Here is a 17993-nt window from a genome sequence, read left to right on the forward strand (position 1 = left end):
GACTTTACATATGTGAAAAATACTGGGTACCCCGTCTAAGCCACAGGCCCACAGAAGAAAATAGTTCAATCTACCGAAATATGGTGTCTACATTTCTGTCTATCCAGTTTGGAGAAGATGGCATGGCACTCGACTTCAGGCCACCAGCCATGGTAGCTCTAAGAGAGCTCTTTCTTTCTCTAATTTTTTTTTTTTTGGGGTTTTCTAGTTTGATATCTGATTTGAAAAGAAAAGTACAAACAAGGATTTTAGTGTCTTGTTATGGTCGTAATATTTTATTATATCGCTACTTGTGAACATAATATATTAGACTTTGTGTGAATGACAATTCGCACTTTTATTACAGTAAATAATGGTGGCAGAAGATGACACTATGATTAAAGAATGGTTACATCCTGTTGCGAATGTTATTTAAATTTATATCATTTTATTAATAAGATAAATTAATTGATATCATTTTATTAATAAATAATTTTTTTAAAAAAAAATATTTATTTTTTATATTTATTTTTTAATAAAATGATATCTGATTAATTGAGAGTGCATCAAATATAATCCTATAAATAAATAGAGTTAAGGTACTCTAAAAAATATATAAAAATTAGTATTTGGGAATACAATAGTATTATTCTCTCCATCTCATTTTGTTTATTTTTTATTGACATTTTAATTAGAATGAACTCAATTTTGGTCATTATTTTTAATAAAATTAAAAAATTAAAAAAATAAAAATAAAATTTATAAACTTTGAATTTCAAAAATTCCAAAGCATGGACATACAAAATGTAACCCAGGGAATAAGGAATGGAGATAAAAAGATTCCACTAGGAAGAACCAACTAAGGCCTTTTTTTTTTTTTTTTTTTCTTCTTTTATTATTCTAAGTAGACAGAGAAACCTTGAATGTATATAAAAATGGATCAAAGAGAGTGGCCTAAAGAGACCTAGTGCACATGAATATAGTAAATTTAATATACTAAATATATATATTTAGGGATCAATTTATATTAGTGTAAAAATTTTTAATTATTAATTTTAATAGATTCAAATTATGAGATTAAATTATATTTTTAATTTATCTCTTTTATCTCTTAAAAAAGAGCTCTAATTAATTTAAAAAGATGATAAACGAAAATATATACTGAAATAGTTAAAAGTCATGACCATAACATGACTTTTGAATAAAGAGAAAAAAACTTTTGAATTCAAAATTATACATTGACTGTAAAGTAAGCCTTAAGCCGGCCCTCCCCAAAAGTCATAAAGCGTGCCTTAGTACTTTATCGGACTTCTTTTTGGTAAGTCACAAATTCATTAATTTAATTGGGACACGATTAGTTGGCTAAAGTAGATGAAGTATATTAAAATGAAGAGCACAGGTATTAATTAATATTAATATTTTTTGAGTTGGGTTTCGTTGGTTTGTACCAAATGATTCGATGTTAACGAATGTTTTTAAAGTATTTTGTTTTTTAATATCATATTAAGTATAATATTTTTTTTTTAATATATTAAAATAAATTATCTTGTGAGTTACTGTATTTATTGCAAAAATATTATTACGAAAAGTAACTTAACTGTTCATGTTCAAAAACTTTTTCAATCCTTGCTTAACCAAATGAATTTTCACTAAAAGATTAGACAACATACGGTAGATGCAGATACCGTACAAAAACTTGAACTAGCAGATTGGTGAGGGCTCTGCTTTTTCTCCTTAACCAAGATGTCCAGTCCAAACCCTAAATTAACTTTTCCCTGTAAGCGACTTAAACCAAGAGCTAGCCGGCCCCAAGGTTGGTCAATACGTTTTTGCTCCAACAAATGGTGAGAAAAGAATAAAGAATTTGTGATCACGTGTTTTGTGTTTTACTAATTACCAACTCTATCAGTTGTCCACCAAAATTTAAAAAATTATCATAATATATAAATCTGTAAATTTATAATTAGATTTAATAAAATAAATAAAATTATCATCAATTTTTTTTACTAGATATGATTAGTTATTTTATGAATATATCCTCTTAAGGAGCTCTTAAGTTTAATTAAAGGTTCTTAAAAAAATAAATTTGGATCTACAAATCAAAACAAAGTTAAGAAGTTCGATTATATATAAAAAAATATTATAACACCTTCACATACTCATCCAAAAGATGGTACCATATTCTTTCAAATTTATCATAGGATTTTGATTCTAATGGTTTCAAATTTTTATGTTAAATATTAGAAATAATATATAAAATTCTTCCATCAATCTGATAAAATTCTTAAAAAATATTTTATCACCTCAAGAGTATTCAAAGATCTCATTTATTTCTTTGAAAAGATTCCGTCGTCGAAAAATTGTTTATTATTTTTTTGTCAAAAATATATCTAATTATTCCATCATTTGGATTAAATTAAAAATATATTTTTTTTGAAATTTCTAAATTTTTTACCATTTGGGCCTATTTAGAAATTTTTTTTTTTTTGGAAAGAAAATAATATGACAATTATTTTTATTGAAATTTTATTTAAATTATTCCATTATTTGAGACAAATTTAAAGAAAATTTCTCACATAGAGATTTCTTAAAAATTTATCATTTGAAATTTTTAAGAATCTCATCATTGGATAATTATCAAATATTTTCAACCTAAATTTTTATTTTTTTATTTTATTGTTTGAAAATAAATATTAATTATTGTTATTAAAACTTTATTTAAATATTTCACTATTTGGGATAAATTTAGACAAAATTTCTCACCTAAGAATTTTATAAAAATTTACCATTTGAAATTTCTATAAATTTCATCATTAGATAATTAATATTTATTCTCAATATATTTTATTTATTTATTATTCATCTTTTTCTAAATTTAATCATGAAATGAAAAAAATACTAAAAAAAAACAAACACATAAATAAAATACTAAATAAAAAAATAAAAAATACCAAAGAAAAATAAAAAACGACTAGGCTGGCGGCTAGAATTCGGCTCGACTGCAGGCACAACAACGGCTCAAAACGCGACTCAAGAGAAAATTAGCTCGGCTCAGCTCTGCTCAATAGCAAGGTCTGCGAAACGGGGCAAAGTGGGTCAGCGCTACGGGTCGGGTTGCCTGAATGTAAAAAACGCGCGGATCCTAAGTCTTCTTAAAAGCCAAAACAACATCGTTTTAGTGATGCTATAAAATGTCAAGTTTCAACCCTTCCCCTCATATTTCTCCTTCCCCTTCTCTTTCTTTCCCCTTCTTTTTTCTCCCTCTCTCTACCTGGATGAACTCCAATTAAATGTTCATCGAATTCTAAAAAATATCATCAAAATCTGGGTTAGATCATCGGAAGATTGTCGAAAAATTCAACCGGTGCCAGAATCTTTTACCCAATTCTCAAAAATCCCGTTAAAAAATTCAACCGACATCTAAAAACTAGCTAAAAAATTTAACTGGCATAAAAAAATTCATCGAAAACTAGAATTTTTCTAAAAATTTTTCAAAAATTTGGATTTTCCAAATTTCTTCCAAAAAACCCCATTTGTTTTCTAAACCCACAAATTTTCAAAATTTTTTACAAGTTTCTGCTTGCTGTGTTTTCTAACTTTTGCTCCCTTATTTTTTATGTGTTTTTTGTTGTGGCTGTGTATGTATTTATAAGACCAGATCAGAAGAGTTTCTGATCAATTAGGAGTCCCTCTTTGATTGGATTTCCCCATTATTAGAAAGCCTAAGAATTATCCTAGAGAGATTGGAACCAATGGCAATTCTACCAGTGCCTATGCACGACATAATTTGTATTTTTCTTTTTTTTTAATTAATATCCTATTATCTTAAAATAAAATCAAAAATCAAAAATAAAAAAAATAAGAATAAAAATAAAAATAAAATAAAATAAAATAACAAGTACTTAGGCCTAACTACTTGACCCAAATGAATCGGGTCTAATGGGTTTAGGCCCAAACCCTGTTGGATCAAGCCCAATGGGCTTGGGTTTGGACCAATTAAGGTGTCTACAGCTGTCCATCTTTGCATATTTTTTGTGAAACATGAATTATGCAAAGACGTAGACACCTAATCAAAACTTAACCCAACACTTCTATTATTTTTGTTTTTATTTTTTTTAATTAAATAGAGCTAATCTAAACAGAGGTTTAATGACTTTGAGAAAAATAAAATGCTCATTGATAATCATATCCAAAGGAGTCATAGGTCAGATCTAAAATTTATAATGGAAACTCAAAAATTCACAATTTGAGTTCAAAAATCAAAGGTTCAAATTTGTAAGAACCTTTCAACTTCACAAGAATACATTAAAATTTAATTCTCAAAATTTCAGTTTTACAAGAGTTTGATTCAAAAAATCTCAAGATTCACATTTGCAAATTGTAAGACTCGTATCCAACATTTAAAGATTCTTATTCAAATTTTGGAGATTCTTATCCAGAAGTTCGAAGCTTCTCATTCAAGTTCAAAGGTTCACCTTTAAGAAATCTTAGAGTTTCACATCTAAATTTAAGGTTCTCACTCAAAAATTTAGAGATTCACATCCAAAAATTAAGTTCAAAGCTTTTCGTTTGAATTTTTGGAGATTCACATTCAAAAGTTTAAAACTTTTCATTCTAGTTCGAAGATTCACATCCGACGAATTTTAGGGTTTCACATCTCAAGGATTCTCATTTGAAAACCTCTTAAAGATTTTCATTTAAGACTCAAAGATGCTCATTTGAAAACGTCTTAAAGATTCTCATTTAAAACTAAAAGATTCTCATTTGAAAATGTCTTAAAAATTTTCATTTAAGACTCAAAGATGCTGGTTTGAAAATGTCTTAAAGATTTTCATTTAAGACTTAAAGATGCTCATTTGAAAATGTATTAAAGATTTTCATTTAAGACTTAAAGATGCTCATTTGAAAATGTTTTAAAGATTCTTATTTAAGACTCAAAGACTCTCAATTGAAAATATTTTAAATATTTTCATTTAAGACTCAAAGATTTTCATTTGAAAATGTCTTAAAGATTCTCATTTAAGACTCAAAGATTTTCATTTAAAGACGTCTTAAAGATTCTTATTTAAAACTTAAAAGTTTTCATTTGAGACTTAAATATTTACATTTGAATATTCTCATTTAAGACTCAAAGATTCTTATTTGAATTTATTTTAAAGATTTTCATTTAAGACTCAAAGATTCTCATTTGAAGATTCATAATTTTATCTTAAAAGACATCATCCAAAGATTCAAAATTTTTTTTCAGATGACTTTTAAACTTTTACCAAAGTTAAAATTTTGTATGTAATGAATGTCATGATCAATGATGTAAATGCTTTCTTGATGGTATGAATGCAACAATTTGGATCCTCACAACATTAAAAATGTCATGTTCTTAACCATGAGTCAAATGTTCACTGTATAATACAAATGCATGGCCAAACCAAAGTTTTAAATATTCTCCAAAAAATAATGTGAGTAATGCAGATATCAACGTCATGAAACTCTAATTAAAATGTGGTAACATGGTTTTCAAGACTTCACTATCCCTTATCTTTCTTTTCTAACTTTAGCTTCTCATCATTCTAGAACAAGTTTTATCAATTGATCCTTGTCATTTTCATCACTTGATCATCATTCATAGGTTTCTTAGCACTAGCCATTCCAAAACAAGTTTTGTGCATTGCCTCTTATCATTTAATCAAAACTCACAGGCTTTTCAGCATTAGCCATTTCAGAATAAATTTTATCTTCCATCATTCAGTCACCACTCACAGACTTCTCAGCATTAGCCATTTTAGAACAAATTTTATTTATTAATCCGTATTATTTCCATTTTTTAATCATAACTCATAGGCTTTTTAGCACCAACCATTTTATTACTGATCCACATTATTTTTCATCACTCCTCTCATAGGCTCATCAACACTAACAGAATAAATTTCATCCCTTGAGCCACACTATTTCTATCATTTGACCATGACTCATAAGTTATGTCAGCCAATCCATCATCATATTTATTTTTTAATTTTTTCAAATTTTTGCCCTTTTCTTCATTTCGTTGAACAATCCATCACTATATTCATCATTTGACCATCTCATATGTCATTTTTCAAGTTTCTACCATCTCTTCACCATTTTTGCCTTCGATCATCCTGGATTTATTTTCAAAAGAATGTAATAACATTTTAAACACATATTCATTCATTCATTATCATTTCAATTCTTAACAAACATAATGCAATCATACATTTTCTCGATTCATTCTAGGGATGTGAGAATAAAAGAGCACAAGATATACTGAGAGAAAAGCAATCAATGAGGAGTGAGTCTGGTACAAAAATAATTGGGCAAAAGAGCAAATTCAAAGCCTATCCTTAGGAATGGTATTGTACAAATGGAGTAACAATATCCAAACAATGAATACTCAGACAATTCTTAACATTAATTTATAATTTTAAAAAAAAAACTCATTCCATTGACTTTTGAAATCATTTTTGAGCTCATTAAACTTTGCCTCAGCTTTGAAGTATCGTCAGATGTCTTTTACCTTCCATCCATGTGAACTATTTATCCAACCCTCAATTCAGAGATTTTTTTACTTAAATCGTTATTTCAAGTTTTTAATTTGAGTATTCTTTTTCTCTCTTTTTTATTTTTTATTTTTTATTTTTTTTCATTTTTTTTCATTTCATTAGTGATATTTCTCACACATCAATCTTTAGAGTAATGTAGCATGATTCTGCTGTTTCATCAGAGCATGCTTTAGCTCAACATATGATTATTCAATTTGAGTACTCACATTTGATCCAAATAGACTTTTAAAGGTTATAATGTTGGCTATGATGAAAGGTCATGAAAGAAATGGATAGATTAGGCTCAAAATATATGTTTAAAGGGTTCAAAACTAAAAGATCATTTCTCATTATTTGATGGATTTTGACATTTTACCACATCATTTCATTATTATTTCCTTTTCATCCATCTCATTTTTTACAAAAATGACTCTCATTACTTTACCCTAAATCATGTGTGGCATTTTTTTTTTCTCTTACTTTTTTTTTTACTTTTTATTTTTGAGATCTTTTACAATCTTTTACCTCTTTTTTTTTAAAATGCCCCCCAGTGTGGAGGGTGATCCCTGGTTAAAATTTTTTTTTTAATTTAAAAAAAATCATAATAGGCTCAAAGGGGTAGCAATGAATGATTTTTTAATGGTAAAAAAATAATCATATTTCATCTCAAATGCGAATGTTTTCTTTAAAAATCATTTATTGAACAAAAATAAGCTCATGGATGTTTATAAAAAACTACTCATCTTTAAGATATATTCATATCGGCTAGTAATAATTGGCTTCTTTTGCTCAAACAGTCTCTTTAAATCAATGTGAATGAGTTTTCAAAATTAAATCTTAAAATTATTGTTATCTTTGTCTAAACATTCATCATTGAGAATTTAAGAATGGGAATAAAAAGATGTGAAAATAACAAAGTATGGGATAATGGTTGAGATGAAAGAGAAAATGTAATGAAATGCATTATCCTTGCCTTTTATTGAAATGATAACAAATGAAATCCTATTGCATAAAAGAATTTCTAACATTACTATGAAAGAAATCTAGAATGACAAGTAGCTTCGAACCAGCCTTAACATCCTTTTTAAAATTATATTTCTATACAATCAGGTGAAAAATTTTTATTGACATCTCCCCCCTTGATTTGTCGAAACTCACTAAGCCTTTTTGAATCAAACTTTACACTTTATGTTTAAAAGCAATGCAGGTTTCAATAGAATGACCCATGTTTCTACTATTATAATCACATATCGCATTAACATCGTACCATTTTGTATAAGGTGGCTTCAATGGTTCTGAAATAATTAGAGATACCAAGTTGTTATTGACTAGTTCTAGGAATAACTCAGTGTAAGTTATGGGGATAGGGTCAATATATATCATTTCTTGGTTATCCTAAGATCTTCTTAAACCACTCACTTGGTTGTTAAACTTTGAAGCTGATGTAGTGATATGACTGGGATACTCGAAAGGTCGATTAATAACTTTATGAATAAGCTGATTATGGATATGATTGGTAAGGGTAACGTAAGATATTGTTCATAGCAAGATAATATAGAGAGTAACCTTATGGTGGATAGGGTTGATATCCCTTGAACTATCTATCAAGGCTTATAGTTTAAACTTCAGTTTCTTTCTTCTCTGGCACTTTTTGGTTTTTCCTCCTTTTAACTTACCATTTTTAATGGCATTCTCAATGATTTCACTTGAGATCACCATGTTAGCACAATTTTTTGAGGCATTTCTTATCATCTTTTTATAATAAGAAGATTTTAAAGTGCTGACGAACAACATTGTAGTATCTTTTTTAGTTAAAAGAGGCTACATTTGAGAAGCTATGTCTCTTCACTTTTGGGTATATTCCTTGAATGATTCGATCACTTTCTTTTTCATATTCTATAAAGAAAGATGATCAGGGGTCAATTTTATAATATAACAGTACTAATTAATGAAAGTATGGGCCATATCGCTCCAATAACAAATACGGATCCTATCGAATTAGACATACCATCTAGCAATAGAGCTTATAAGGTTATCTTGAAATACATGTATCAATAACTTTTTATTATGAGTATGAACTACCATCTTCAGACAGTACATGGTAATATGAGTCTTTGAACACTTTATACCATTGTATTTTTCAAATTCTGACACTTTGAACTTTGGAGAAAGAACCACATCTGAGACTAAACAAAGTCCAGTTGTATCTACTGAACTATAAAAACCAACTCTTTCTACTGCTCGTAGCCTTTCTTCTAACAAGTTTATTTTTTGTTTAGCTTTTGAGGCTTTTAAAGTCTCTCTCTCCTTGGGCTTCAATTTTTTTTTCTTCTGGATCATCCAAATTAGGAATTGGTATTGGTTCTATTGCATTCTCGGTAAAGATAGGATTTACATAACTCTAATACTACCTTAAATTTGAAGTTGATGGTATTCTAAGATATATAGGATATGTGAATTGTTATGGTGAAATCTCTTGTGTAGACTGAGCTTTAGGTGGACCAAAACTATAAGGGTACAGTGGGTTATCCACCTCTTATGATGGATGATTTTATTGGCTAATACTTTCTTTTACACCTTTTTCCTTGTTTAACTTGTTCAAAGCTTTCAAAATCTTATTCAACTCCCCTTCTAGCTTTTCTTGAGCTTTCTCTATCCTCTCAAGATGATTAAAATTTTCTTGTTTCATCTATCTAGCTTGAGCCCTTGTGCTATATTGGTGAATTGGATTATTGCTTGGTGGAGCTATTCTTAAACCTTGAATACCATAATTGTGATAAAAAATGATATGCTATGCTTTTTGTTTGGTATGTTGATGCATGAATGAAATGTGCATTTTCATGGATGAAATCTAATATGAAAATGATGTATATGCACAATGTTACATATGACAATGAAAATGATGCATGACATGATAATGCAAATGCACAAAGTTAAACAAATAAAATGGTTAGATCATAAATCGTTCATTCTTGTGTCATAACTTTAGGTTACATCTATCATTGGGTAGAAATGGCTCTATTCTAAGGCTGGCGGCTTAAGTGTGAACTATATACAGGGATAGGTGATTTTGACTACTAACGGTTCCTAATTGTTCCTTACATAATCGTCTTTATAGACTAGTAAGGTATTCCAATTCTCATCCATCACAGGCTACCAACGAAAAAGATTTAATTTAAGTGAGAGTATTTCGCTAGCCATTACGGAGAATATTATCTCACAAGAGTATAAGTATTCTCTCTTCTAATAGGGATTAAACCTGAGTATAGAGCTCATGTAATGTAAATGCATGTGATAGTGTGTGTGAAGGAACATATAAGTTTCATGCCCTAAAAAAATCAAATAAAAGTAAAAAAAAATGTTAGTAAACAAATAACATAAATTAGTACAATTTAAAATCATTAGACCAAAAAATAGGATAAATTTAAAAGTTTATCGCTTGACTCTCTATGGCATCCCCAGTGGAGTCACCAAACTGTCATAACATATAGATTCGTAAATCTATAGCTAGAGTTAACAAAATGGATAGTGTTGCCACCGATCTTTTTTAGTATGTGTGATTGGCCACCTTATGAATCTATCCTTTTAAGGAGCTCCTAAGCTTGACTAAGGGTTCCTAAAATAATAGGTTTAGGTCTACAAACAAGAACAGAGTTTGAGAGTTCGGTTACATGTAGGAAAGGTTATAGCACCATCATATGCCTATCCAAAGGATGGTACCATATTATTTCAAATTTATCATAGGGTCTTGAGTCTAATGGTTTCAAATTTTTATGTTAAATATTAGAATAATTTATAAGATTCTTTCATCAATCTAGTAGAACTCTTAAAAAATATTTTCTTACCTCAAGAGTATTGAAAGATCTCATTTGTTTCCTTGAAGAGGCTCTGTCGTTAGAAAAAAGTTTATTTTTTTGTCAAAAATATATCTAATTATTCTATCATTTGGGCTAAATTAAAAATATTTTCTCTTTTGAAATTTTTAAAACTTTCACCATTTGGGCCTATTTAGAAATTATTTTTCCCTTTTTTTGTTGGAAAGAAAATAATATGACAATTATTTTTATTGAAATTTTATTTAAATTATTCAACAATTTTGGACAAATTTAAAGAAAATTTCTCACTTAGAGATTTCTTAAAAATTTACCATTTGAAATTTCTAAGAATCTCATCATTGGATAATTATCAAATTTTTTTAACTTAAATTTTTATTTTTTTATTTTATTGTTTGAAAATAAATATTAATTATTGTTATTGAAATTTTATTTAAATTATTCCATCATTTGAGACAAATTTAGACAAAATTTCTCATCTAAGAATTTTATAGAAATTTAACATTTGAATTTCTATAAATTTCGTTATTGGATAATTAATATTTATTCTCAAAATATTTTATTTATTTATTTATTCATCTTTTTCTAAATTTAATCATGAAATGAAAAAAATACTAAGAAAAAAAAACAAACTCATAAATAGAATACTAAATAAAATAAATAAAAAATACCAAAGAAAAATAAAAAATCGACTGGCGGTTGGAATTCGGCTCGGTTGCAGGCATAACAACGACTCGAAACGCGACTTAGAAGAAAATTAGCTCAACTTAACTCAGCAATGTGGGTTTATGAAGCAGGTTGAAACGGGTCGGTGTTGCAGGTCGGGTCGCCTAAATGAAAAACGCACGGATCCTGAGTCTTCTTAAACGCCAAAATGGTGTCGTTTTAGTGATGCTATAAAAGGTCAAGTTTCAACCTTTCTCCTCATATTTTTCCTTCCTCCTCTCTATTTTCCCCATTTTTTTCTCTCCCTCTCTCTCTACCCGGATGAACTCTAGTTGAATCTTTCATCGAATTCTAAAAAATGTCACTGAAATCTGGGTTGGGTCATCGGATGATGACTAAAAAATTCAACTGGCGTCGAAAAACTCATCAAAAAACTCATTGAAAATAAAAAATTTTCTAGAAATTTCCTAGAAATCTGGATTTTCCAGATTTATTCCAAAAAACCCCCTTTGTTTTCTAAACCCAAAATTCTTCCAAATTTTTTACAATTTTTTGCTTGCTATGTTTTCTTACTTCTGCTCCTTTATTTTCTGTATGTTTTTTGTTCTAACTGTGTATGTATTTATAGGATTAGATCAGAAAAATTTTTGATCAATTAGGAGTCCTCCTTTGATTGGATTTCCTCATTATTAGAAAGCCTGAGAATTATCCTGGAGAGATTGAAACCAATTGTAATTTTGTCTATGCACGGCAGGATTTGCATTTTTCTTTTTTTTTAACTAATGTTATATTATCATAAAATAAAATAAATAATCAAAAATAAAATAAAATAAAATAACAAGCATATAGGCCTAATTACTTAGCCCAATTGAACTGGGCCCAATGAACTTAGGCCTAAACCCCGTTGGATCAGATTTAATGGGCTTGGGTCCGACCAATTAGGGTGTCTACAAAAATGATTGAAGGGAAAAATAAATGAGAAATTATTTGATATATTTATAGTGGAATATTTGAATTTCATAAATAGAATTAAGATGATAATAAATTTTATTTTATAAAATTTATTTTTTTAAATATACACTAAAAGATATGTGTATATTTTTAAAAAATAATTTTAAAAAAATGTAACATGTGTAACCATCTTAATTTTATTTGTGAATTTAAAAAATTTCACTATTAATATATCTATTATCGTTTAAAATAAAAATAAAATAGGTAGCTGTTGAACTTATCTACTACTGGGGATACAAAGGAAAATTGATTTTTTTTTTTTTTAAATTGAGATAAATAGACTACTCAATGCTAGACGTGATTTATTTTATATAAATAAAATTTACATTCAAGATTACAAATAGTTAAAGAATCACCAATAAAATTTGAATACAAATTCACTTACATCGAGATGAATAAATTTATCGGTTGACTAAATTTTTGGTAAAAATTATTTCTAATTAACGGTTTAGAATGGTATATATATTCTAAATTGTGAAAGTTGACATTTTGTCTCACCATTTGAAAAACCCATTGAGAAGGGCTACGGACAAACAAAGAAACAAATTGCTGGCCAAACCATTTTTTATTTTATTTTTCATTCGCGTATACATATGTGTATTAGGTTTAAGACCTAGGCTTTGACAATGGAATCTTCCTTTATATTTGGGACATTACTTCTAAAAAATGTTTTGCATTTGGGGCCTCACATACCACCACACTTCTCCCCTCTCGTAATTTATGGCTTTACGTGTGTGTGTACGTGTATGTTTTTTTTATCTAACTTTTTATGTTTTATAAATAGCTTGGATATAAGATAGGATAGAACCATAGCTTCCTTGCTTCATCCTCATTTACTTCACAAGATTAGCTCTCTAAAACTCTAATAAAATTCTATGCCTTCAGCATTATTTCTTGCTATGGCAAATGCGAGATGCAATTGTTTGTTTTTTTTAACTAATAATACTTTTTTTGTCCCATGAAGTACTTTTTTTAGCCGAGGGACGGAGCTTGGAATTGAAGAATAATTTGGAGGATGTGAATTTAATGTTGAGTCTTGATGGGAAGGTCAGCATTAATATTGTAAAACCCGTAGTGGACAATGTAGCTATCCCGAGCCCCTTACAACACGTTTTCAGGTCCTTAAAAGAACGTGCAGACCCTCGACCCACAACCCTTAGACATAGCCCTGGCGTCGGCTATTAATCCATTAACCAGTAAGATATATTGTATTTGTGGTAGGTTTGTCGTTGATATTGTAGGCAATTTGGTAATGTTTTCACTGTTTTTATTATTGCTTATCTGCTTGTACTTGTATCTCTACTTCTAATAAAAAGTTTGCAATAACTCGAAGAAATTTTTTCTTTTGCTCTCTCCTTTATCTTATTTTGATTCGAGGGTTTAGTTGGGGAAAAAGCTAGTATTTATATGTTGTTTCTAGGGTTTTAATTTTTATTCTATTAAGGATCTTCTAGAGGGTTCGAGCATTGAAGATTTGAATCTCACACATGTTTTCCTAAACCCAGGTTTCGACTCGCTCATTCTTCGAATTTTAATCATTCTTTTTCTTCTTTCTTTTTCAGATAGTTGACAATTACAAAGGGTCGTCGGGTCGACTTGACCGGAAAAAAAAAAGGTCAAGAAATGGTTGATTCTTGAAATCTCATACCAAGTAAATGTGACAGATGATAAGCTAGGATTTTGGTTGAAGACTTTTCCACAAATGATAGTGGATAAACCCTGGAATATGACTTCTTCGCACACCATTAGGAACCAAAAAGACAAGTGAGAAAGGGGATTTTATTATCTAAGTGAATCAACTATGAAGATCAAGTCCGCAGTAGAAAATTTATTCTCGAAAAGGAAGAAGTAAAAAATCAAGTCCGCGTGAAAAAGATCGTGTACGGTGTTCTTAACAAGTCAACAATGATAAGTTATTTATTTAATTCATTAAAAAAAAAGATGGAAATTAGAACAAAAAGTGCAGATAGCCGAAATTTGATATGCAAACCCGTCAAGATTCTTCCGTTCTCATCGCGCAGCTTCCTCGTCGTTTGGCGAGCTTCGGAACTTGGGCAAACTAGGCGCGACGACACGGATTTTACGAAAGGTTAATGCAGAGAGGGAGACATGGTCAAAGGAAAGTGGGATTGGCGATTATAGAATGCAGGGATAGGCAACCATTTACTTGACTTGCGCTAGGAATTGTGGGATTTAGGGTTTGGAGATACCAAAAAATAGTTTGCGCTATGGACAAAAGATTGGGCCCCTCGACATGCGGTCCAACAACGTAGTTGGGTTATTTGGGGTTCCAGCAAGGCTCGTTAAGAGCTTTATCTTTACTTATTTTGCTTTCTTAAAATTGTCAAAAAAATTATAAATTTTCTTAAATTTAGTGCATATTTAATATTTTGTAATAAATTACTTGCAAGTGTTTTTGGAACCAATCCTGATACAATTGTATTGAAAATTTTGTTTATTATTACTTTAAAGAAAATACAGTATGCTCCAATCATCTCTAAAAATCATCTAATATTCTTTACAGTTAAAATGTGCGTAATTACAAGCTCTAGATGTTTCTCTTACATAGGTAATATGAGTTCGTGTACTTATACATTTGTGCATACGTATCTTCTATTTTATTTTTTTATTTATTATTTAATACAAAGATATAAATATATATACGTGTGTATGCGCTTGCTTGTTTGTAATATTATTTTCGAATATAAGAAGAACTCTTTAGAAAATGATAATGAAACCAATTTTTTTTTTTTAAACTGTCTAAAGAATCTAGTTGAGGGAACATTGGACTGGACTGGACAAGCTCATATGGTTCCTACTTTAGTTAACTTTACAAACCTAAATGTATGAAAGTGGTAAAGGGAACTTGAAAGGCTTAGCATAATGCTCAAAGTAGAGCTATACCAGTTAGTTCCGATGAGTTAATAATTCAATACATTATACAGTAAGTTTAAGATTTTGCTCCTCCTTCTTTGTGGGTCTATTGCTTGCTCCTGCAGGTAAGATTTCAATAGTTGATCCAAAGAAATTCATGTGGATTCTAACTACCAAAGAATAAAGCACTGCTACAAAAAAAAAAGAGAGAATTAAGTTATATACTTGGTCTAGAAGCTGAAGTGTTGGGCAATATTTTCCTGTAGGCTGTAAGCCATGGTAAATGATGTGGCTCATACTGCTGCCAAGACTTTCATAGCAAAGCTAGATGGCCTATATTTGCACTCATCTAAACAGAACAGCCTTGTATTCAAGGTGATGTTACTGATGCAACTCCCTTGTCCTACCCAAAATGGATAGATAATATTTTCAAAACCATCATAGATTAGTTGATTACCTATTGAACTGTTTCTATTAGAAAATTTTAGGATCAGCTAAAGTATGTTTTTGTTATTATCTCTTGTTAAACATCATGGAATCCCACCTATATATTAATGTCTAGGGATTATATTATATATATCAAGTAATCTTCCCTAACTTTAATTGAAATATCTCTAGATTATAGACAATATTTAAAAATAAATCTCAGCTTTAAAAATTATTTACTTTGTTTGAAGAGAGTTGAGGTCCAAGATTCAAATAGTTTATACTCTCCCACATATATAAAGAATTAATAATAATTATGATAATAATAAAACCCAAAATTTAAATAAGTTGATTCATAAAATCATTTATTCAAATTTAAAAAATTGACATCTAACAAATTTAAAATTCAAACTTTTGTATTTTCAAATTTTTTTTATATCTCCATATCACAACGATCTCATTTGTCCAAAAAAAATGATAAATAATAATATAAAATTTCATTTATGATGTAAACTTGGGAACTCTATACCTTTTTATTTTTATTTATTTATTTGTCTTTTTACATTGGAACTGGGCTCCAAAAGGAATGGACCACCAAGACTTCTATATTTTATGTTCATCCCATAAAATTGGAATCTAAGAGAAAAGGGGGTGACATGCATTTTGATTGGGCTTTGCAGTCCAAGGGTACAATTATGGAAAATTTTTGGGCTTTGGCACCAGAGGATCATATTGGTTTAAGCTAGTTTCCATGTGTTTTCCATATTTCTAACTGGGGTTCTGTTGGGCCCAACAGACTTTACATTTTTGAAAAAGACTGGCTACCCAGTCTAAGCCACGGGCCCACAGAAAAAATAGTTTAAAAATAAAAAAAAAACATTATCCTTTAAAAAAAGTCTAATTATACGGCTTGACAAAGTAGTCGTTTAATTATGATTCTTTCGCTCGTTGTCGATTAGCCGCATCATATGCAAATCTGCAGAAAGGTTTGAAAAGTGGGACCCAACACACTATCCATAGAAATATAAAATTTCATAAATGAGTGAATATTTATCATCTATTTTCTAATTTCGTTTAACTATATAATTAAAATTTTAAACTCTTTTACATACGAAAATTTTAAAATCTTTCATAAACCTTTAATTGTATTTTTTAAAGTGATTGTTTAAAAAAAAAATTCATAAAAAATAAAAATTCCTTGTGTGTAAAATTAAAAAAAAATCATCATAAAGAAAACAATTTTGAAACATTTTAAACATGAAGAGAGGTATATTCAATTAGAAGATCAGAATTGTACGTATTTAAGTTTGATTAAAAAATGAAAAAAAAAAAAGAAAAGAAAATTAATTTTATGTTTAATATGAAAAATGAAAATAAAAAGAAAAAATATAGAATAAAATTGTAAAAAAAAAAAAAAAAAAGAAGAAAGAATGTTTTCCTCTCAATTTAAAAAGATTAGATATGAAAAAAAAAATGTAATTCCATTTATTTTTCTTGCCTCTTACTATTTCCCTCTAATCAAGCAAAAAATATAAATTATAAGAATTATTTTCCCCCATTCCTCTTTCTTTTTCCCACTTACCAAACATAATGTAAGCCCTTTCCTTCCTCTTTTCTTCGTACAAACATAATGTCAACCCTTTTCTTCCTCCTGTTTCCCTCCTACCAAACATAAAAGACCATACCTCCTATAAAACATAAGGGACAAGCAGCTGATGACCAAACAAAGGGGCGATGTTGAAGCAGATATGCAGATATTTTTTTTGTTTTTGGCCAATGATAAACAGAGATTAATACTGAACTTTGCAGACTTAAAACACAAATGTGTTGGATTCTCTAATTTCTTCATCAAACATCTGTGTAAAAAACTTAATACATGAACACGAAAAGTTACCGTTTGAAATAAATGACAGTTTACTAATCTTGCAATTTGTTGATTTTAGACATGAATTTCATACCAAAAACAGACCAGACACTAAAAAAGAAAAGAGCACCCAGCCAACATCCACTGCAAAACCAAGTCCAAGGGGAGTATGATCTTGCACTCCATAGTCCAAACTGTTTTGTGGCCAATGAAACTTGAGTTTTACTCATGCTTTCTGATCCAGCTACACTCTGACTACCGCGGCAGTGATCCCAAGAGTTACATGGTCTTTGGTGTTCATTGGCTTGTGAACTATGAGTCACACAATTCTCTTGGTTTTTCTCACTGCATGGCGGGATGTAGTTACTAATAGGCTTGCAGTTGATTGGTGTTGTTTGTGAGTCACTTCCACAGAGCACAGTGGGCAACATAAGAGCACCAAAGCAGAGAGAAGCCATAATATGGAGAGCAGCAATCTCTTGTTTGAACATGACACAAATTCCTACTGAAATGACATCTTCATGGCTTAAGTTGCTCAGTGACAGAGAGGAAGCAAAAAGTAAAGAGGTAAAAAGAGTTTAAAGCCACACTTGAAATGACAGAAATAGATGCAAAACTAAGAGGAACAAACGAAAAAAGAAACTCATCATTTCATTTCATTCAGAATTGATGTTGGACACCTGCCAGGATTTGATGACTTGATGAATTTAAATGAGAATTATGACATTGCATTTCCTTTGGCAGTTTTAACTCAGTTGTGACCTGGCAAATGAGTAGGCAGAA

The 17993-nt window shown here is 29.4% G+C and overlaps 1 long non-coding RNA gene across 1 annotated transcript; it reads left to right on the plus strand.

Moving 5' to 3' along the window:
* The first annotated feature begins 12385 nt into the window (after positions 1-12385).
* Positions 12386-14510, plus strand: LOC111300751 (uncharacterized). Its single transcript, XR_016329539.1, has 2 exons — positions 12386-13242; positions 13609-14510. It is a non-coding gene; the product is annotated as an uncharacterized LOC111300751 (long non-coding RNA).
* The last annotated feature ends 3483 nt before the right edge of the window (positions 14511-17993 follow it).

This window comes from Durio zibethinus, chromosome 18 (genome assembly GCF_047325235.1).
Source record: "Durio zibethinus cultivar Kanyao isolate XHJ-2024 chromosome 18, ASM4732523v1, whole genome shotgun sequence".
NCBI lineage: Eukaryota > Viridiplantae > Streptophyta > Magnoliopsida > Malvales > Malvaceae > Durio > Durio zibethinus.